The sequence below is a fragment of the Notolepis coatsorum genome (assembly GCF_963971535.1).
Source record: "Notolepis coatsorum genome assembly, chromosome: 2".
In the NCBI taxonomy this organism is placed as follows: domain Eukaryota; kingdom Metazoa; phylum Chordata; class Actinopteri; order Aulopiformes; family Paralepididae; genus Notolepis; species Notolepis coatsorum.
In genome coordinates this window covers 23662432-23684133 of record NC_140166.1, presented here as the reverse complement: position 1 = coordinate 23684133, position 21702 = coordinate 23662432, and positions in this window count along the sequence as shown.

Genomic DNA, 21702 nt, shown 5'->3' with positions numbered 1-21702 from the left:
TCTCCTCGTCTCTGTGTTCTCCTCGTCTCCCTGTTCTCCTCGTCTCTGTTCTCCTCGTCTCTGTGTTCTCCTCGTCTCCCTGTTCTCCTCGTCTCCCTGTTCTCCTTGTCTCTGTGTTCTCCTCGTCTCTGTGTTCTCCTCGTCTCCCTGTTCTCCTCGTCTCTGTGTTCTCCTCATCTCTCTGTTCTCCTCGTCTCCCTGTTCTCCTCGTCTCTGTGTTCTCCTTGTCTCTGTGTTCTCCTCGTCTCTGTGTTCTCCTTGTCTCTGTGTTCTCCTCGTCTCCCTGTTCTCCTTGTCTCCCTGTTCTCCTTGTCTCTGTGTTCTCCTCGTCTCTGTGTTCTCCTCGTCTCCCTGTTCTCCTCATCTCTGTGTTCTCCTCATCTCTGTGTTCTCCTCATCTCCCTGTTCTCCTCGTCTCTGTTCTCCTCATCTCTGTGTTTTCCTCGTCTCTGTTCTCCTCGTCTCTGTGTTCTCCTCGTCTCCCTGTTCTCCTCGTCTCTGTGTTCTTCTCGTCTCTGTTCTCCTCGTCTCTGTGTTCTCCTCGTCTCCCTGTTCTCCTCGTCTCTGTTTTCTCCTTGTCTCTGTGTTCTCCTCGTCTCTGTGTTCTCCTCATCTCTGTGTTCTCCTCATCTCTCTGTTCTCCTCGTCTCTGTGTTCTCCTCGTCTCCCTGTTCTCCTCGTCTCTGTGTTCTCCTCGTCTCTGTTCTCCTCGTCTCTGTGTTCTCCTCGTCTCCCTGTTCTCCTCGTCTCTGTGTTCTCCTTGTCTCTGTGTTCTCCTCGTCTCTGTGTTCTCCTCATCCCTGTGTTCTCCTCATCTCTCTGTTCTCCTCATCTCTCTGTTCTCCTCATCTCTGTGTTCTCCTCGTCTCTGTTCTCCTCGTCTCTGTGTTCTCCTCGTCTCTGTGTTCTCCTCGTCTCCCTGTTCTCCTCGTCTCTCTGTTCTCCTCGTCTCTGTGTTCTCCTCGTCTCTCTGTTCTCCTCGTCTCTGTGTTCTCCTCGTCTCTCTGTTCTCCTCGTCTCTGTTCTCCTCGTCTCTGTGTTCTCCTCATCTCTGTGTTCTCCTCGTCTCTGTTCTCCTCGTCTCTGTTCTCCTCGTCTCTGTGTTCTCCTCGTCTCTGTTCTCCTCGTCTCTGTGTTCTCCTCATCTCTGTGTTCTCCTCGTCTCTGTTCTCCTCATCTCTGTGTTCTCCTCGTCTCTGTGTTCTCCTCGTCTCTGTTCTCCTCGTCTCTGTGTTCTCCTCGTCTCTGTGTTCTCCTCGTCTCTCTGTTCTCCTCATCTCTGTGTTCTCCTCGTCTCTGTGTTCTCCTCGTCTCTGTGTTCTCCTCATCTCTGTGTTCTCCTCGTCTCTGTGTTCTCCTCGTCTCTGTTCTCCTCGTCTCTGTGTTCTCCTCGTCTCTGTGTTCTCCTCGTCTCTCTGTTCTCCTCATCTCTGTGTTCTCCTCGTCTCTGTGTTCTCCTCGTCTCTGTGTTCTCCTCATCTCTGTGTTCTCCTCGTCTCCCTGTTCTCCTCATCTCCCTGTTCTCCTCATCTCTGTGTTCTCCTCATCTCTGTGTTCTCCTCGTCTCCCTGTTCTCCTCATCTCCCTGTTCTCCTCATCTCTGTGTTCTCCTCATCTCTCTGTTCTCCTCGTCTCTGTTCTCCTCATCTCTGTGTTCTCCTCATCTCTGTGTTCTCCTCGTCTCTGTGTTCTCCTCGTCTCTGTGTTCTCCTCATCTCTGTGTTCTCCTCGTCTCCCTGTTCTCCTCATCTCTGTGTTCTCCTCGTCTCTGTTCTCCTCGTCTCTGTGTTCTCCTCGTCTCTGTGTTCTCCTCGTCTCTGTGTTCTCCTCGTCTCTCTGTTCTCCTCGTCTCTGTGTTCTCCTCATCTCTGTGTTCTCCTCATTTCTGTGTTCTCCTCATTTCTGTGTTCTCCTCGTCTCTGTTCTCCTCGTCTCTGTTCTCCTCGTCTCTCTGTTCTCCTCGTCTCTGTTCTCCTCGTCTCTGTTTTCCTCGTCTCTGTGTTCTCCTCGTCTCTGTTCTCCTCGTCTCTGTTCTCCTCGTCTCTGTGTTCTCCTCGTCTCTGTTCTCCTCGTCTCTGTTCTCCTCGTCTCTGTTCTCCTCATCTCTGTGTTCTCCTCGTCTCTGTGTTCTCCTCGTCTCTGTGTTCTCCTCGTCTCCCTGTTCTCCTCGTCTCTGTGTTCTCCTCGTCTCCCTGTTCTCCTCGTCTCTGTGTTCTCCTCGTCTCTGTGTTCTCCTCGTCTCTGTGTTCTCCTCGTCTCCCTGTTCTCCTCGTCTCTGTGTTCTCCTCGTCTCTGTGTTCTCCTCGTCTCTGTGTTCTCCTCGTCTCCCTGTTCTCCTCGTCTCTGTGTTTTCCTCGTCTCTGTTCTCCTCGTCTCTGTTCTCCCTGTTCTCCTCGTCTCTGTGTTCTTCTCGTCTCTGTGTTCTCCTCATCTCTGTGTTCTCCTCGTCTCTGTGTTCTCCTCGTCTCTGTGTTCTCCTCATCTCTCTGTTCTCCTCATCTCTGTGTTCTCCTCATCTCTCTGTTCTCCTCATCTCTGTGTTCTCCTCATCTCTGTGTTCTCCTCATCTCCCTGTTCTCCTCATCTCTGTGTTCTCCTCATCTCTGTGTTCTCCTCGTCTCTGTGTTCTCCTCGTCTCTGTGTTCTCCTCGTCTCCCTGTTCTCCTCATCTCTGTGTTCTCCTCATCTCTGTGTTCTCCTCATCTCTGTGTTCTCCTCGTCTCTGTTCTCCTCATCTCTGTGTTCTCCTCATCTCTCTGTTCTCCTCATCTCTGTGTTCTCCTCATCTCTGTGTTCTCCTTGTCTCTGTGTTCTCCTCGTCTCTCTGTTCTCCTCGTCTCTCTGTTCTCCTCATCTCCCTGTTCTCCTCGTCTCTGTGTTCTCCTCGTCTCTGTGTTCTCCTCGTCTCCCTATTCTCCTCATCTCTGTGTTCTCCTCATCTCTGTGTTCTCCTCGTCTCTGTTCTCCTCATCTCTGTGTTCTCCTCATCTCTCTGTTCTCCTCATCTCTGTGTTCTCCTCATCTCTGTGTTCTCCTTGTCTCTGTGTTCTCCTCGTCTCTGTTCTCCTCATCTCTCTGTTCTCCTCGTCTCTCTGTTCTCCTCATCTCTGTGTTCTCCTCGTCTCTGTGTTCTCCTCATCTCTGTGTTCTCCTCATCTCTCTGTTCTCCTCGTCTCTCTGTTCTCCTCGTCTCCCTGTTCTCCTCATCTCTGTGTTCTCCTCGTCTCCCTGTTCTCCTCGTCTCCCTGTTCTCCTCATCTCTGTGTTCTCCTCGTCTCCCTGTTTTCCTCGTCTCTGTTCTCCTCGTCTCTGTGTTCTCCTCGTCTCCCTGTTCTCCTCATTTCTGTGTTCTCCTCATCTCTGTGTTTTCCTCGTCTCTGTTCTCCTCGTCTCTGTTCTCCTCATCTCTGTGTTCTCCTCGTCTCTGTGTTCTCCTCGTCTCTGTGTTCTCCTCATTTCTGTGTTCTCCTCATCTCTGTGTTTTCCTCGTCTCTGTTCTCCTCGTCTCTGTTCTCCTCGTCTCTGTGTTCTCCTCGTCTCCCTGTTCTCCTCGTCTCTGTGTTCTCCTCATCTCTGTTCTCCTCGTCTCTGTGTTCTCCTCGTCTCTGTTCTCCTCGTCTCTGTGTTCTCCTCGTCTCTGTTCTCCTCGTCTCTGTGTTCTCCTCATCTCTGTTCTCCTCATCTCTCTGTTCTCCTCATCTCTGTGTTCTCCTCATCTCTGTTCTCCTCGTCTCTGTGTTCTCCTCGTCTCTGTTCTCCTCGTCTCCCTGTTCTCCTCGTCTCTGTGTTCTCCTCGTCTCTGTTCTCCTCATCTCTGTGTTCTCCTCATCTCTGTGTTCTCCTCATCTCTGTGTTCTCCTCATCTCCCTGTTCTCCTCATCTCTGTGTTCTCCTCATCTCTGTGTTCTCCTCGTCTCCCTGTTCTCCTCATCTCTGTGTTCTCCTCGTCTCCCTGTTCTCCTCATCTCTGTGTTCTCCTCGTCTCCCTGTTCTCCTCGTCTCTGTGTTCTCCTCGTCTCTGTGTTCTCCTCATCTCTGTGTTCTCCTCGTCTCTGTGTTCTCCTCATCTCTGTGTTCTCCTCATCTCTGTGTTCTCCTCGTCTCTCTGTTCTCCTCGTCTCCCTGTTCTCCTTGTCTCTGTGTTCTCCTTGTCTCCCTGTTCTCCTCGTCTCTGTGTTCTCCTCGTCTCCCTGTTCTCCTCGTCTCTGTGTTCTCCTCATCTCTGTGTTCTCCTCGTCTCTGTTCTCCTCATCTCTGTGTTCTCCTCGTCTCTGTGTTCTCCTCGTCTCTCTGTTCTCCTCGTCTCTGTGTTCTCCTCGTCTCTGTGTTCTCCTCATCTCTGTTCTCCTTGTCTCCCTGTTCTCCTCATCTCCCTGTTCTCCTCGTCTCTCTGTTCTCCTCGTCTCTGTTCTCCTTGTCTCCCTGTTCTCCTCATCTCCCTGTTCTCCTCGTCTCTGTGTTCTCCTCATCTCTGTGTTCTCCTCATCTCTGTGTTCTCCTCGTCTCTGTTCTCCTCGTCTCTGTGTTCTCCTCGTCTCTGTTCTCCTCGTCTCCCTGTTCTCCTCGTCTCTGTTCTCCTCGTCTCTGTTCTCCTCGTCTCTGTGTTCTCCTCGTCTCTGTGTTCTCCTCGTCTCCCTGTTCTCCTCGTCTCTGTGTTCTCCTCGTCTCTGTGTTCTCCTCGTCTCTGTGTTCTCCTCGTCTCTCTGTTCTCCTCGTCTCTCTGTTCTCCTCGTCTCTGTGTTCTCCTCGTCTCCCTGTTCTCCTCGTCTCTGTGTTCTCCTCGTCTCCCTGTTCTCCTCGTCTCTCTGTTCTCCTCGTCTCTGTGTTCTCCTCGTCTCTGTGTTCTCCTCGTCTCCCTGTTCTCCTCGTCTCTCTGTTCTCCTCGTCTCTGTGTTCTCCTCATCTCCCTGTTCTCCTTGTCTCTGTGTTCTCCTCGTCTCCCTGTTCTCCTCGTCTCTGTTCTCCTCATCTCTGTGTTCTCCTCGTCTCTGTGTTCTCCTCGTCTCCCTGTTCTCCTCGTCTCTGTTCTCCTCGTCTCTGTGTTCTCCTCGTCTCCCTGTTCTCCTCGTCTCCCTGTTCTCCTTGTCTCTGTGTTCTCCTCGTCTCTGTGTTCTCCTCGTCTCCCTGTTCTCCTCGTCTCTGTTCTCCCTGTTCTCCTCGTCTCTGTGTTCTTCTCGTCTCTGTGTTCTCCTCATCTCTGTGTTCTCCTCGTCTCTGTGTTCTCCTCGTCTCTGTGTTCTCCTCATCTCTCTGTTCTCCTCATCTCTGTGTTCTCCTCATCTCTCTGTTCTCCTCATCTCTGTGTTCTCCTCATCTCTGTGTTCTCCTCATCTCCCTGTTCTCCTCATCTCTGTGTTCTCCTCATCTCTGTGTTCTCCTCGTCTCTGTGTTCTCCTCGTCTCTGTGTTCTCCTCGTCTCCCTGTTCTCCTCATCTCTGTGTTCTCCTCATCTCTGTGTTCTCCTCATCTCTGTGTTCTCCTCGTCTCTGTTCTCCTCATCTCTGTGTTCTCCTCATCTCTCTGTTCTCCTCATCTCTGTGTTCTCCTCATCTCTGTGTTCTCCTTGTCTCTGTGTTCTCCTCGTCTCTCTGTTCTCCTCGTCTCTCTGTTCTCCTCATCTCCCTGTTCTCCTCGTCTCTGTGTTCTCCTCGTCTCTGTGTTCTCCTCGTCTCCCTATTCTCCTCATCTCTGTGTTCTCCTCATCTCTGTGTTCTCCTCGTCTCTGTTCTCCTCATCTCTGTGTTCTCCTCATCTCTCTGTTCTCCTCATCTCTGTGTTCTCCTCATCTCTGTGTTCTCCTTGTCTCTGTGTTCTCCTCGTCTCTGTTCTCCTCATCTCCCTGTTCTCCTCGTCTCTGTGTTCTCCTCGTCTCTGTTCTCCTCGTCTCTGTGTTCTCCTCGTCTCTGTGTTCTCCTCGTCTCCCTGTTCTCCTCGTCTCTGTTCTCCTCGTCTCTGTGTTCTCCTCGTCTCTGTTCTCCTCGTCTCTCTGTTCTCCTCGTCTCCCTGTTCTCCTCGTCTCCCTGTTCTCCTCGTCTCTGTTCTCCTCGTCTCCCTGTTCTCCTCGTCTCTGTGTTCTCCTCGTCTCTGTGTTCTCCTCGTCTCTGTTCTCCTCATCTCCCTGTTCTCCTCGTCTCCCTGTTCTCCTCGTCTCTCTCCTCGTCTCCCTGTTCTCCTCGTCTCCCTGTTCTCCTCGTCTCTGTGTTCTCCTCGTCTCTGTGTTCTCCTCGTCTCTGTTCTCCTCGTCTCTGTTCTCCTCGTCTCTGTTCTCCTCGTCTCTGTGTTCTCCTCGTCTCTGTTCTCCTCGTCTCTCTGTTCTCCTCATCTCCCTGTTCTCCTCGTCTCTGTGTTCTCCTCGTCTCTGTGTTCTCCTCGTCTCTGTTCTCCTCGTCTCTGTGTTCTCCTCGTCTCCCTGTTCTCCTCATCTCTGTGTTCTCCTCGTCTCCCTGTTCTCCTCGTCTCTGTTCTCCTCGTCTCTGTGTTCTCCTCGTCTCCCTGTTCTCCTCGTCTCCCTGTTCTCCTCGTCTCTGTGTTCTCCTCATCTCTGTGTTCTCCTCATCTCTCTGTTCTCCTCATCTCTGTGTTCTCCTCGTCTCTGTTCTCCTCGTCTCTGTGTTCTCCTCGTCTCCCTGTTCTCCTCGTCTCTGTTCTCCTCGTCTCTGTGTTCTCCTCGTCTCCCTGTTCTCCTCGTCTCTGTGTTCTCCTCGTCTCTGTGTTCTCCTCATCTCCCTGTTCTCCTCGTCTCTGTGTTCTCCTCGTCTCTGTGTTCTCCTCGTCTCTGTGTTCTCCTCGTCTCCCTGTTCTCCTCGTCTCTGTGTTTTCCTCGTCTCTGTTCTCCTCATCTCTGTGTTCTCCTCGTCTCTGTTCTCCTCGTCTCTGTGTTCTCCTCATCTCTGTGTTCTCCTCGTCTCTGTTCTCCTCGTCTCTGTGTTCTCCTTGTCTCTCTGTTCTCCTCATCTCTCTGTTCTCCTCGTCTCTGTGTTTTCCTCGTCTCTGTTCTCCTCGTCTCTGTTCTCCTCGTCTCTGTGTTCTCCTCGTCTCTGTGTTCTCCTCATCTCTGTGTTCTCCTCATCTCTGTGTTCTCCTCATCTCTGTGTTCTCCTCGTCTCTGTTCTCCTCGTCTCTGTGTTCTCCTCGTCTCTGTGTTCTCCTCGTCTCTGTGTTCTCTTCATCTCTGTGTTCTCCTCGTCTCTGTGTTCTCCTCGTCTCTGTGTTCTCCTCATCTCTGTGTTCTCCTCGTCTCTGTGTTCTCCTCGTCTCTGTTCTCCTCGTCTCTGTGTTCTCCTCGTCTCTGTGTTCTCCCCGTTTCTGCCACAGATATGTGTTCCCCTGCTCTCTTTCCTTGTCTCTGTCTGTCTGTCTGTCTGTCTGTCTGTCTGTCTGTCTGTCTGTCTGTCTGTCTGTCTGTCTGTCTGTCTGTCTGTCTGTCTGTGTCTGTCTGTCTGTCTGTCTGTCTGTCTGTCTGTCTGTCTGTCTGTCTGTCTGTCTGTCTGTCTGTCTGTCTGTCTGTCTGTCTCTCTCTGTCTGTCTGTCTGTCTGTCTGTCTGTCTGTCTGTCTGTCTGTCTGTCTGTCTGTCTGTCTGTCTGTCTGTCTGTCTGTCTCTCTCTCTCTCTCTCTCTCTCTCTCTCTCTCTCTCTCTCTCTCTCTCTCTCTCTCTCTCTCTCTCTCTCTCTCTCTCTCTCTCTCTCTCTCTGTGTCTCTCGGTCCGCTCTCTCTCTCCCCCTCTCACTCTCTCCCCTTCTCTCTCTCTCCCGGTCTTAGTCTTTGTATTATTATGTATTATTATTATATTATTGATTGCCACTGTGTTCTTTATGGCTCCTTGTTTTGTTCTGTAGTTGTAGTCCCTGTCCTGCTTCCTATAGTTCCTTGTTAGTCTGTTTCCCTCCCAGGTGTCACTTGTATTCTCTCTCCCCTGTCGTCTGTGCTTGTCGATTCTCTGCTGTTACGTGTTTCACATATGATTGCTCTAGCCAGAGTCTCTGGTTAAGTATTCTGTGTGTTTTTGATCACCAGTACTCACGGACAAGTTGTTTTTGTTTGTTGGAATTTCAGTATCCTCTTGTTCACCAGTTTTGTGGACATTCTGTATTTGAGTGTTTTTGACCTTTTTGCTTTGCTCCTCCTGTAACCGGGAGATTTGAACCTGGGACCATAGGATCCGCAGGCAGCCGCACTAACCAGCCAAGCTAAAGGGTCCGACCCGTTAGCAGGTGTTGGTTGACTGCGATCGACTAATCCATAGTTTACACTATTAAACACCGTTGGAACCTTCTATTACCCCCTTCCTCTAGTCTTTGGGTTCTACTGCCCACATCGTTATTCCGGGCAAGCTAGCATGATATGCTTGGCACCTACATATTTGGCATGATTTCTAGTTTCATATGATAAAGCTAACTTAAAAAAGGATCCCACTAGAGCCCCTTAAAGGCGACAATGTCAGCTGGGGAAACATTTAAAAAACATACACCTTAAAGGGATATTTACGTTTTCTTGTCACGTTTCAGTAGTCTGTCTACTGTCAACACCACCTCCCAGGTGTCAGGCTCCTCATTCACTTCCATTTAATGAGGACCAAGTCTAAATATAATACTTCTTAAAACAAACTGATGCTATCAAGATTTCAATAATACAGACGATTATGAGTCAAGGGTAGGTGTTACAAAGGATCAGATTAAACCGAATATATATATTTATTTATTGATATATATTGCATAGTATTTGTATATCGTTTGATATCCCCTGTATATTCCTTGTACATATACACGGAATATCCCTTTAGCCCAGACCATAATAGTTCATTCTCCTATTGGACAGCGGTCCACCGGCGCCAGGGACCGGCCTCCGGAGCCAGGTTCAAAGTCACCGTCAAGATGCGTCTGGACATGCCCGGCCTTGCCCAGGGATACGCGACAGAAATGAGAGTGGAACTAGTTTGTTCACCGTGCGTATAAATACGGCGCAGGTGAATATAGGAGCCTCTTACCTCCTTACCTCCGTACCCTTCGTCCTTAGTATGTTACCGATAAGTTGAAGCCTCACCCACGATACAACGTGCGGTGAAGTATGGCCTGTTTGGCCCCAGAATAGAGTATTGAGACCGCGTGCGAATTAGTAACTGAATTGTCAGAGTTTGGCGCTATACCGTCGAGTGCGACATATTTCTATTAAGTCTTTAATAGTCTATTTGTGTATAGTGTATCGTGCGGTTAGAATTCTACAGTGACCAGCATCTCCAACGCTTTCTCGTATTAGCTAGAGTTCTTATCCAGGCTGGGCCGACCGCATGGCGCTTTCACCCGAGGAGACCTAGACGAGAGCCGTATGGACATGTACACTGGATTAATCTACCCGATGACTACATAGCCCTTTGCGGCTGGAATATATTTGCTTTGGTCCTGTGATTTATGGAGCGGAGAACCAGCCGACGCCTGCACGTGTTGGATTTACCCCGAGAGTAGTCAAGTCGAGTCGGCGCCCAGAGAGCCTGAGGCCGACTAGCTTTCTTCCCTGTGGAGCTACAGTCTACAAGAGAACCAAGCTGTATTCGTCTGTGGATCAAGAGGCTACTGCACCGGCTTCTGTACCTGAAGTCTCCCTAGTCATCGTTGACCAGACGTCCTACTACCGACAGATCTTCTACCCCCCCTGCTGGCTTACAACCAGTGGGAACCCCTTCCAGTGTCTCCGTTATATTACTAGTGTACCATAGATATAATTCCCTAAGATTCAGGTTGTATAATTACCTCCTGCGTAACCAGAGAATGGACATTCAATATTGATTTGCCTACGCATACTCCTTTGCCTTACAAGTGCATTCAAAGAATAATGTAAAGTATCCTATGTACCTTTTGCTCCATTAAATACTTGATTAATACCTTTGACTGGAACCGATTTCATTGTGGGAAGTGTTCATCATATTCATATATCGTGTACTGTATGGCCAGTAATTAAAGTACATAAAGCGGTAGTGGTTTAATGATACCATACTTATCAATACAGTCAGGGAATTGTACCCCTCAGTTACAGTAGGTATTCTTTTGGCAATTTACGTTTGTTTACAGATTTATTACCTTTGAAAAACAAAAGCACATCCAGTCAGTTTATTGTAAGTATAGTGTGTGAATACCCTGAATGAATGGAATGTTCAGGGAGTGGTTACCATGGTTACCTGCTGCCTTGATGGAAGAAAGATTCTAAACATTCTGTGAGAAGTTGGTCAAACCTCCAGTGAGAAATAGTTCCTTTACTGATCATTTGAAAATTACAACATTAGCTAAAGATGTAACAAATGACAGAAAAATATATTACACAGAATAATATTGCTATATTGTTTCTTCACTTCAGAACTATCCTATTTAGACTTGGTCCTCAAAATTAATGGAAGTGAATGATATACCTGTCTGTCCACTAGTTACACCTGTCTGTCCACTAGCTACACCTGTCTGTCTGTCCACTAGCTACACCTGTCTGTCCACTAGCTATACCTGTCTGTCTGTCCACTAGCTATGTCTGGTCTCAATAAAAAGTGAAATGGCTTTGTTTCAATTTATTTTCTCAGATGTAGCTTGTGTGTGTGTGTGTGTGTGTGTGTGTGTGTGTGTGTGTGTGAGTGTATGCGTGTGTTTGCTTGCATGTGAGTGTGTAGTAAAAGACATGGATGCGTGTGTATGTGTCCACAGGGATCGACTGTGTTGCATGTGTGGTGCATCCATTGTTATGGGTTTTGTCATCTTCAATCTTTTCCCCTCCACTCTGTCTCCGCGACTCTGCTTGATTCTATGGAAAGCGACAGCCACGACACCAGCGGACGAGTGTCACACTGAGCTCTGAAGAGTCTCATTGCGGCGTTTTCTCGTGTTGGGAAAAAAAAAAACACAACAACACACTTCACAGGGACACGGCGAGGACCGAGAACAGAACTCATCCTGACAACAGGCCCATAACAAGAACCATTTCCACTGGCAGAACATCTGCAGAACCGCTCCCGTCGTCGTTATGAAGTGCTAACTGGGAGTGCGAGCGCACTCTAATGAAAAGGAGATGTTTTGGGTTACGCACGCAAAGCGTGTCCCTTTTGAAAATCCCGTGTACTCGAAGAAGAGGGCGGCTGCCACTCCCTTCTGCTCTGGAAGTGGTTTGGACTGTAACCCGCACCTGGGAGCGAGACGCCGGCCAGCGGCGGCCGAGGAGGAGGCTTTTTTCTCAGGAAGCACAGTGTTACTCCAAAAAAAAGGGAGGGGGGGGGGAATGTACACTTTGATGGGTTTTAATGATGGATCGAGGCATGCAAAGTGTATCCTGGAACGAGAGGAAAAAAGGAGAGAGAGAGAGAAAGAGAGAGAGAGAGAGAGAGAGAGAGAGAGAGAGAGAGAGAGAGAGAGAGAGAGAGAGAGAGAGAGAGAGAGAGAGAGAGAGAGAGAGAGGAATGAGACGGGCGTGCTGTGTGCACTAGCGTGGGTCACTCCACGCCTGTGATGGTGAGAAAAGCCCCCAGACATCTGCTTCCATTTGAAGGCCTTGAAATAAGGTCGACGTCGCGCCCCCGAACACCAACCAACGACTGGCTGCGAGCTGGAGCTCAACGCTGCTCCTGTCACTCCAGACGCCGGGACTCCTGCTCTGTCTGCTACCTACACCTAAAAATAAGATAAGTGGTCTCTGTCTGGAAGACCAGCTGACATCTTACTGTTGATGTCAAACCTTGACGTCGTAGGGGGAGAGAGAGAGAGAGAGAGAGAGAGAGAGAGAGAGAGAGAGAGAGAGAGAGAGAGAGAGAGAGAGAGAGAGAGAGAGAGAGAGAGAGAGAGAGAGAGAGAGAGAGAGAGAGAGAGAGAGAGAGAGCTCTATAGATAGATAGATAGATAGATAGATAGATAGATAGATAGATAGATAGATAGATAGATAGATAGATAGATAGATAGATAGATAGATAGATAGATAGATAGATAGATAGATAGATAGATAGATAGAGAGAGAGAGAGACAAGAGGAGAGAGATGAGGAGAGAGAGGAGAGACGAGGGGAGGAGAGAGAAGAAGGGGGAGAGAGAGAGAGACACAGAGAGAGGGAGAGAGAGACACAGAGAGAGAGGGAGGGAGGGTGTGAAAATCCCCTCCTGTCTGTCTCTGATTTGATGGATGTCTCTGCCTCTCTGTTTTACGCCACAGTGTCTAATATAAAGGATCCCGTTTCCTGGAAGGAATGCGTTCTCCCTCCATTGAGATGAGAAGTGCATATTGATTATGGGGCTCCTTGAGTTTCCTGTCCGTGATGGAGATGGTATTGGCAGGGACCTGGGGCCCCACGCTCACAGTTATTAACAGCTGCTGGACAATCTGTCTGAACTTTTTTTTTTATTATTATCTTAGCGACGGACAAATGATATCCAAAAGGTTTACAGGCCAGAAAGCATCCCTTGCTCGGGAGAGATGGAATGGTTTATATCCTTGGGGTTGTCAAAGAGAGAAAGAGGGAGCTTTTTCTCAGGGCGACCTGGCTATAAGGGTTGGAGACACATTGGTGAATGAGATCCCTCAAAGCAGACAGCGATGTCTTATAGGTCATTCTGACCTCAGATTCATTCATTCATAGATACAACACTCATTTATTTATTCACTGTGTCCTTTATGAGAAGGTTGGTTGGCCCTCTCTGACGGTACATTTTTAAGGCCCTTACTGGTAAGCTACCTCCTTATATCACATCATTATTATTGCATTTAATTAAATGGAATTTTGGTACCTACCTATGGAACCTGTTCTAGTGACTGGCTGGTCTTAAGGTCCCCAGAGTTTGGTCTGAACAGGGTAAATCTGCACTCTGGTGCCTCTAGCTAACTCAGAGACAGACAGCAACAGAGGGGAGAATCTCAAGCTTTAAGGACTGTCGGAGTTCATTATATGAGCTAGAGTCTAGCTCAAATCAAATTGCATTGATCTGTTGGTCTGTGTAGTATAGCTGCTTAAACTTATGTATAATGTATATTCATTGATTCACTCATATACCAAAATACATTTGAATAGAAAAATCTTGCTTTTCGCATCAAATATTGATTTGTGTTTAAAATGCGATTCATTTAGATTAATTAACTATAAAGAATTTTTTTAATCGAGTCCCACCACTAAAAAACTAAAATATCCAAACCAAAAAGAAAAAAGAAGAAAGAAAGAAAACATATTGAAAAAAAAACATATCGAAACAAAGAATAACAAACATCCAAACAAAAAACTAAAAAACATATCGAAACAAAGAATAACAAACATCCAAACAAAAACTAAAAAACATATCGAAACAAAGAATAACAAACATCCAAAAAAAACACTAAAAAACATCCAAAGAAAAACTAACATATCCAAACAAAAAACTAACATATCCAAACAAAAAACAAACATATCCAAACAAAAAACGAACATATCCAAACAAAAAACGAACATATCCAAACAAAAAACAAACATACGGTATCCAAACAAAAACATATCCAAACAAAAAAAAACATATCCCAAAAATGTTAAACATATCCAAACCAAAAGAACAAGCATATCCAAACAAAGAAAAACAAACATCAAAACAAAAAATACATATAAAAAAATAAAACAACATATCGGAAAAAAAGATAAACATATCAACAGCGGTCGTTTTTCAGCAACAGACAGCCAGTGGCAGCTCTTGAAGGCTGACATCAGGACGGCGTGATCACATGAACCAGCTCCAATCATCTCTGAGTTCTGCACATGGTTCTGGATAATTATCCCACCAAAACTAAAAGTAATCCATTATCACGAAAAACCTATCTTTGTTATATCGAGATAATAAAATAAATGAATCCATTATCACGAGAAAACGGACTTTGTTATATCGAGATAACGAAATAATAAGTCGTTATCACGAGAAAATGGCAATAAAATTATAAATAAAGACGTGGCCGTTCTCGGCTTCCGTATAGACCTAATTCTTTTACTGAATCTTCAACGTGAATCTGAATTAAATCCTCCCATCTTAACACCTACTTGTCACCCAAGAATTACAATGCTGATTGTTATTTTGTAACTGTTTAATCTAGACGACGGTGGAATGCAGCCTTAGGAGGTTGTGGACGAGTCTCAGGTTGTAACACCACAGCGTCAGATTCCTGTCCGACGTGTTTGTGTGACAGCCGTTCAGTTTTACCATCATGGTACCAGCCACTGTATAAATAATGGTACCATGGTACTGCCATAGTAGAGGTCTTATATCAATGTCAACATTTACAACATTTGCACTTAAATAATACCATGGTATGATTCAATTTAAACCATGATAACAATAATGTCATGGTATTTCCAACCTTCTTGTGGTCACAAACATCATGATTCAAACCAGTTTGCATTTCAAACTAACTTTACATTTTTGTATCCCATTCAACTGAGAGGGCTCTGGGTCCACAGCCTGGTCTATAGCAGGGTGTAGCTTGTCAGAATATTGTCAGAGGAGAGCTTGTGTGTTGTTCTAACCATCCCAGAGGGTACATGTGGTCGCTGGTATTGGCCTCAAGGCTCAGTGAGCAGGTAGACTCTGGCAGGGCAATGTTGGGACAGAGAACCAGAGAACAGGATCCTCACATAGAACCTCACTGGATGTAGAGGGCCAGGGTACCATGGATGTAGAGGGCCAGGGTACCATGGATGTAGAGGGCCAGGGTACCATGGATAGAGAGGGCCAGGGTACCATGGATAGAGAGGGTCAGGGTACCATGGATGTAGAGGGCCAGGGTACCATGGATAGAAAGGGTCAGGGTACCATGGATAGAGAGGGCCAGGGTACCATGGATAGAGAGGGCCAGGGTACCATGGATAGAGAGGGTCAGGGTACCATGGATAGAAAGGGTCAGGGTACCATGGATGTAGAGGGCCAGGGTACCATGGATAGAGAGGGCCAGGGTACCATGGATAGAGAGGGTCAGGGTACCATGGATAGAAAGGGTCAGGGTACCATGGATGTAGAGGGTCAGGGTACCATGGATAGAAAGGGTCAGGGTACCATGGATAGAGAGGGTCAGGGTACCATGGATAGAGAGGGCCAGGGTACCATGGATGGAGAGGGCCAGGGTACCATGGATAGAGAGGGCCAGGGTACCATGGATAGAGAGGGCCAGGGTACCATGGATAGAGAGGGCCAGGGTACCATGGATGGAGAGGGCCAGGGTACCATGGATAGAGAGGGCCAGGGTACCATGGATGGAGAGGGCCAGGGTACCATGGATAGAGAGGGCCAGGGTACCATGGATGTAGAGGGCCAGGGTACCATGGATAGAGAGGGCCAGGGTACCATGGATGTAGAGGGCCAGGGTACCATGGATAGAGAGGGCCAGGGTACCATGGATGTAGAGGGCCAGGGTACCATGGATAGAGAGGGTCAGGGTACCATGGATAGAGAGGGCCAGGGTACCATGGATAGAGAGGGCCAGGGTACCATGGATGGAGAGGGTCAGGGTACCATGGATGGAGAGGGCCAGGGTGCGTGAATGCCTTCTACAACGCTGTTCCAGTTCCGCGTTGCCGTTTTGCGCTCTGATTGGCCAAGCGCGCGCATGAGCCGCGACACGCTCCTCAGCCAGGCTCCGCTTAAGGCAATTTATACAAATGGCAGTATTTATTTTTTATTTCTTTATTTCAGATCCCCATTAGTCACTGCCTCAGCAGCGACTATTCTTCCTGGGGTCTGGATCCAAACATATAAAATTAAACAAGAATAATCAATAAACAACATAAAAACAAAACAAATATCAATAAAACACCAATAAAATATACAAACAATTATAGAACATTAAACCAATTCAAATCAGACATACAACCAAATATGTATGCCAAATTTTCTAATATAGAACAAAAACAAATATCAATAAAACAACAAATATCAATAAAACAACAAAGACAACAAAGACAACAATAACAAATATCAATAAAACAACAAATATCAATAAAACAACAAAGACATCTCAGAGCAAACTAAAACGTGCTCAAAAACAGCACAACATTCCATACACTCATACTCTAATACTCTTCATAACCACTAGACAAACACATTCCAAAACAACACATAACCCAACACAAGAACCCATTCATTAGACACAGATTAGACCCAACCAAAATCAACCTCTTTCTGCATTACAGCCACTTGTAGTCTCCTCTTGAATCCCACCTTACTGGTAATTGAAACCAAATATTGTGGAAGTCTATTCCAGTAGGACATTGCCCTGTACATTACAGTTTTCTTTAAGGCTTCAGTTCTGGGTCTCGGCAGGGCGAACCGACCCTTCAAGGCTTGTCTAGTGCCATAGCCATGACCATCACTAATAAGCACCAGCTGCAAAAAGAGGCACACAGGTTTATGCAAAGTATAAATATTTCTCATAAACAAAATAAGACTACACAATAGTCTCTCATTGACTCTCATCCATGACAGTTCCTTGTGCATTTTCTCAACACTGTTTCTAATTGAGCTATGCAATGCAAGTCTTGCAGCTCTATTTTGAGTAAGCTGTATTTTATTTAAATCTTGTTTGGATGCATTTGACCAGATTGCTGGACAGTAGTCCAGATGTGACAAAACTAGTGATTGTATGACTTGCTTGGTAGCTGTGTCTGTTAAAAAATAGGCATTCCGTCTAATAATTGAAATACTTCTGCTCATTTTTGTTACAATATTGTTAATGTGAGTTGACCAAGAGAGTGTTTCATCTATTATAACTCCAAGCAATCTGGCCTCCTTAACTTGCTCAATATTTGCACCCTGCAAAGAAATATTTAATCTGTGATTCTCTCTCTGAGCATGCTTTGAACAAATAATTAGACATTTTGTTTTGGATGCATTTAGTTTCAGCTTATTTACCGTGACCCATTCAGAAATCTGCATTAACTCGCTTTGAAGAAGACTGCTGAGGTCTTTGGCATTGCTTGCCGAAGCATATATTGTAGTGTCATCTGCATAAATGGAACTGCTTGCATTTCTTAAACTTTGTGGCATATCATTTACAAATATTGAATATAATAATGGTCCAAGGCAACTTCCTTGAGGAATGCCACATTGTAGCGTTTTAAAGCTTGATAAAGTTCCATTAAACAGGACACATTGTTGTCTCATGAATAAATAACTTTTCATCCAGTTAGTAGCTGAGTGTTTGAAACCATAATCAGCTGTTCATGATCAATGAGATCAAAAGCTGCGCTAAAATCTAACAGTACTGTACCAACTAATAATTTACAGTCAATATTTCTTAGCCAATCATCAGCCAATTGTGTAAGTGCTGTGCATGTTGAATAGCCTGGTTTGTAAGCATGTTGAAAGTCAGAATTTATGTTATTAAGGGAGAAGTAATTTTGAATTTGTTTGAATGCAATTCTTTCCATAAGTATACCTAAAACAGGTAAAATACTGATTGGCCTACTATTTGGTCCAGTGAATGATTCTTTTCTATTTTTTGGTAGAGGAGTGACCTTAGCTACCTTCCATATTTGCGGATAAATTCCTTCCTTAAGACTCAAATTGAATATATGACATATCGGACCAGCAATACTTCCAGCTGATAGCTTCACAAGTCTACTGTCCAGATTGTCGTGACCAGAGGGTTTGTCACATTTCAATTCAGACAATAACTTTTCAATTTCTGAAAGATTTGTGACAAAAAATTCAAATTCACATTCTTTGTCCTTCATGATCTGACTTTTTATAATTGAATCTGATAAGTTACCCTTTACAGGTGGCATGTTGTCTCTTATAGTATTTACTTTATTTGTGAAATAGTCATTGAAATAATTTGCAATATCCAAGGGCTTAGTGATGAAACCATCCCCCGATTCAATAAATGATGGTATTTTACCCATTTTGTCTCTACCCATGATTTGATTCAGAGTACTCCATAGTTTTTTACCATCATATTTTGTTTCTTCAATTCTGGATTGGTAGTATAGCCTTTTTTTCAGTTTATTTAATTTGGTCGCTTTATTTCTTAAAGAGCGATATGCTAAGTATTGATTAGGCCGTAACGAATCATTAAAAAAATATACCCTTAACTGGAATATGTTGTGCCTTTACACATATGTTGGATTATGTAATTGGTTTGTCATGACAAACCAATAAAAAATCGTGAATTAACCGGTGGCTACAACAACACACAGTAACTACATGCATCATTGTTTACAACTGGACACGGACGCGTTAAACAGCAATACATTATTTTAATATAACAGTCCGGTTCTGTGTTTGTTTGTGTCTGTAGATTGTTGGTGAACAACTAACTTTAGGTTAGTTTAACGCGTCCGTGTCCAGTTGTAAACAATGATGCTGTGTGTTGTTGTAGCCACGGGTTAATTCGCGATTTTTTATTGGTTTGTCATGACAAACCAATTACATAATCCAACATATGTGTAAAGGCACAACATATTCCAGTTAGGGGTATATTTTTTAATGATTAGTTACGGCCTAATCAATACTTCCATTTGTATAAATTGCCTTAAGCGGAGCCTGGCTGAGGAGCTGGCTGAGGAGCGCGTCACGGCTCATGCGCATGCGCTCGCTCGGCCAATCAGAGCACAAAACGGCAACGCGGAACTGGAACAGCGTTGTAGAAGGCATTCACGCGGCCAGGGTACCATGGATGTAGAGGGCCAGGGTAACATGGATAGAGAAGGTCAGGGTACGATGGATGTAGAGGGCCAGGGTACCATGGATAGAGAGGGCCAGGGTACCATGGATGGAGAGGGTCAGGGTACCATGGGTCCTTCAGTACACCTTAGATCAGTGTTTCTCAGTGGTGGGCGCGGTGGGCCCCCAGCGGTCATTCCAGCCCCCCCCCCAGAGAAATGGGCAACAGTTTAATTTTGTCATTGAATTGTCATGAAGAGTGACTATTCTGATCATAGGTTTCTCTCTCTCCAATGTTATTTCAACTACAGTACAGACAGCTATGGAATTTGCTGACAGAATCCATTTGGGGGACTTGTGAAACACTGCCTTAGATGGTTGATCATTTTGGCATGGAGACACTAGTGCATGGGACTCAAACAGTACAGTAGGATTGATTCCACCAAACAACGCTTTTGTAAAGGGAACATACCAGCAACATACCTACAGTCTTGAGTGCATGGTAGTATAGACATATTAGCATAGTAAGTAGCAATATAGGCAAGGTCGATTATTTAGTAGCAAAGTGCATAATAGTAAGAGACAGTACGAAATGCATTTTAATTTAATAAAAAAAAATTCAGATATTGATTGAAGAAGTGTTTTAGTCGACGGTGGAAAGTTGGGCAGGTTCTGACTGTGGTGGAAAGTTCATTCCACCATTGTGGAGCGAGGACAGAGAATAGGCTGCTTCATTTTGATGACCCCCCAGGAGCCCGAATAGGAGTGCGTCTGAGGCGTCCAGAAGATGCAGAGTGTAGGGATCTTGAGGGTGTGTAGTTACTAGGGCTGTCCCCGACTAAGGATTTGGATGGTCGACTATGATTGGCCAAAATTTGCCGTTAGTCGACTATTGGTTGACTAAAAAAAAAAGAAAGAAAAAAGTATAATATTTAAAAAAGAAAATCTTTTTAAATTTTTATATTTATCATTCCATTTGGGATGTGGGGGGTGCTTAATGTCTGAAGGAGTCGACTGAAGGCTTCTTGTCCTCTGCAAAAGCATGCAAAAGCATTGGTCCACTGATGGATACATCTTGATATTTGTCTAGTCTACTCTCTACTATTAGATGGGTGAAATCCTCTTTCAGTGCCTCTGTGCCTGTTTTCGTAGGCAGTTAGCCTCTGGTATCCGTGCCATTAGCGTTAGCCACGCTTCTAGGCCTCTTTTCTTTTGGAAAGAATGATAAAAAAATATATATATATATATTATAATATATTTTTTTGTATTCGACTAAGAGGTTGGCTAGTCGACTACGGCTCCTTTCGACCGATTAGTCGACTAATCGACTAATAGGGGTCAGCCCTAGTAGTTACAGACCATTGACTGGAGGTAGGAGGGAGCCATTTCCCTCGCTGCATGGTAGGCCAGGTCAAGGACCTTTAAGCGGATTTGTGCATCAATGGGAAGCCAGTGCTACGAGATCAGGCGGGCCGTTGCGTTCTGTATGAGTTAAAGTGCCTGGTTGCAGTAGCTGGTAAACCAGCTAGTAGTGCATTGCAGTACTCAAGATGAGACATGACTGTTGATTGTAAGAGGAGCTGGGTGCCTTCTTTGGTCAGGAAGGGGCGGATCCTTCTCACGTTGCTCAGGAAGAATCTGCAGGTTCTGGTTGTTGAGGCAATGTGAGCAGAGAAGTTCAGATTACACCTAGGTTCTTGGTGGATGGGGACGGAGCGGTCAGTGGGGAGGATTCAACCAGCAGGTGAAGTAGCTCCATTTTTCTTAGGTTCAGTTTGTGATTGGTCATCATCCAGGAAGAAATGTCAGACAGGCAGGCCGAGATCCATTCAGAGACCTGGGTATCTGAGGGGGAAAAGGAGAGGAAGAATTGAGTGTGAGCATTAGACATGATAATGTTACCCAGAGATTTGGTGTAGAAAGAGAAGAGGAGGGGTACAAGGACCGAGCCCTGGGGGGCACCCGTCTGTAAAGGGCAACAGGGTGCCTCTCCATGATATTTGGTAGGAGTGGTCGTTCAGGTAGAGTGACAGGCATGCCAACGCGAAATCTGCAACTCCCATTCCTGCAAGGGATATGAGGAGGATCTGATGGTTGACTGTGTTGAAGGCTGCTAACAGATCCAGGCGAATCAGGACAGAGGAGAGGCCTTTCCCTCTTGCTGAGTGAAGAACCTCTGTAACTGCTATGAGGGCCATCTTTGTGGAGTAACCAGTCTTGAACATACCTGTCAACCCTCCCGTTTTCCCCGGGTTTCTCCCGTATTTTACCCTTCTTTCCTGCCGTCCTCCCGTTTATATATTTTCCAGAAAATTTCCCGTATTTTGCCCTTCTTACAAAAAAGGCTACATTACCCACTGTGAAGACAGGCAGCAGCTTAGAGCCCCCGCCAGTAGGGGCCCCCGAGGGCTGACATAATGTACTCAACAAAAGCGACCGCAATTCCTTCTGCAATCTGCCATCTGACATCAATGGATGATATGCAATGAAATGACAGTAGGAAACCCCCTTAGTCACGCACTCGCAAAAAAATAAAATAAAAAATCATGTTAAAAATTTGCTGACGACACAGTGGTGGTGGGCCTGATCTCTGCCAACGACGAGAGGGCCTACCTGGAAGAGGTCAAGGTCCTGGCGGGATGGTGCCAGGAAAACAGCCTCTCCCTGAACGTCAGCAAAACAAAGGAGATGATTGTGGACTTCAGGAGGTCGGGGGTCAAGGACTACAGCCCCCTCAGCATCGATGGGGCACCGGTTGAGAGAGTCAACAGCTTCAAGTACCTCGGAGCCTACATATCCGAGGACTTGACATGGACCACACACATTAACAGTGTGGTGAAGAAGGCACGACAACGCCTCTACTTCCTCAGGCGCCTAAGGAAGTTCCAAGTCAGCCAGAAGATCCTTAAGAACTTCTACGCATGTACAATAGAGAGCATCTTGACCGGCAACATCACCTCCTGGTTTGGGAATAGCACTGCAAAAGACCAAAGCAGACTACAAAGAGTGACACGTTCAGCCGAACGCACAATTGGAGGGGGGCTCCCCACCTTCCAGAACATTTACTACAAGCGTTGCAAGGGCAA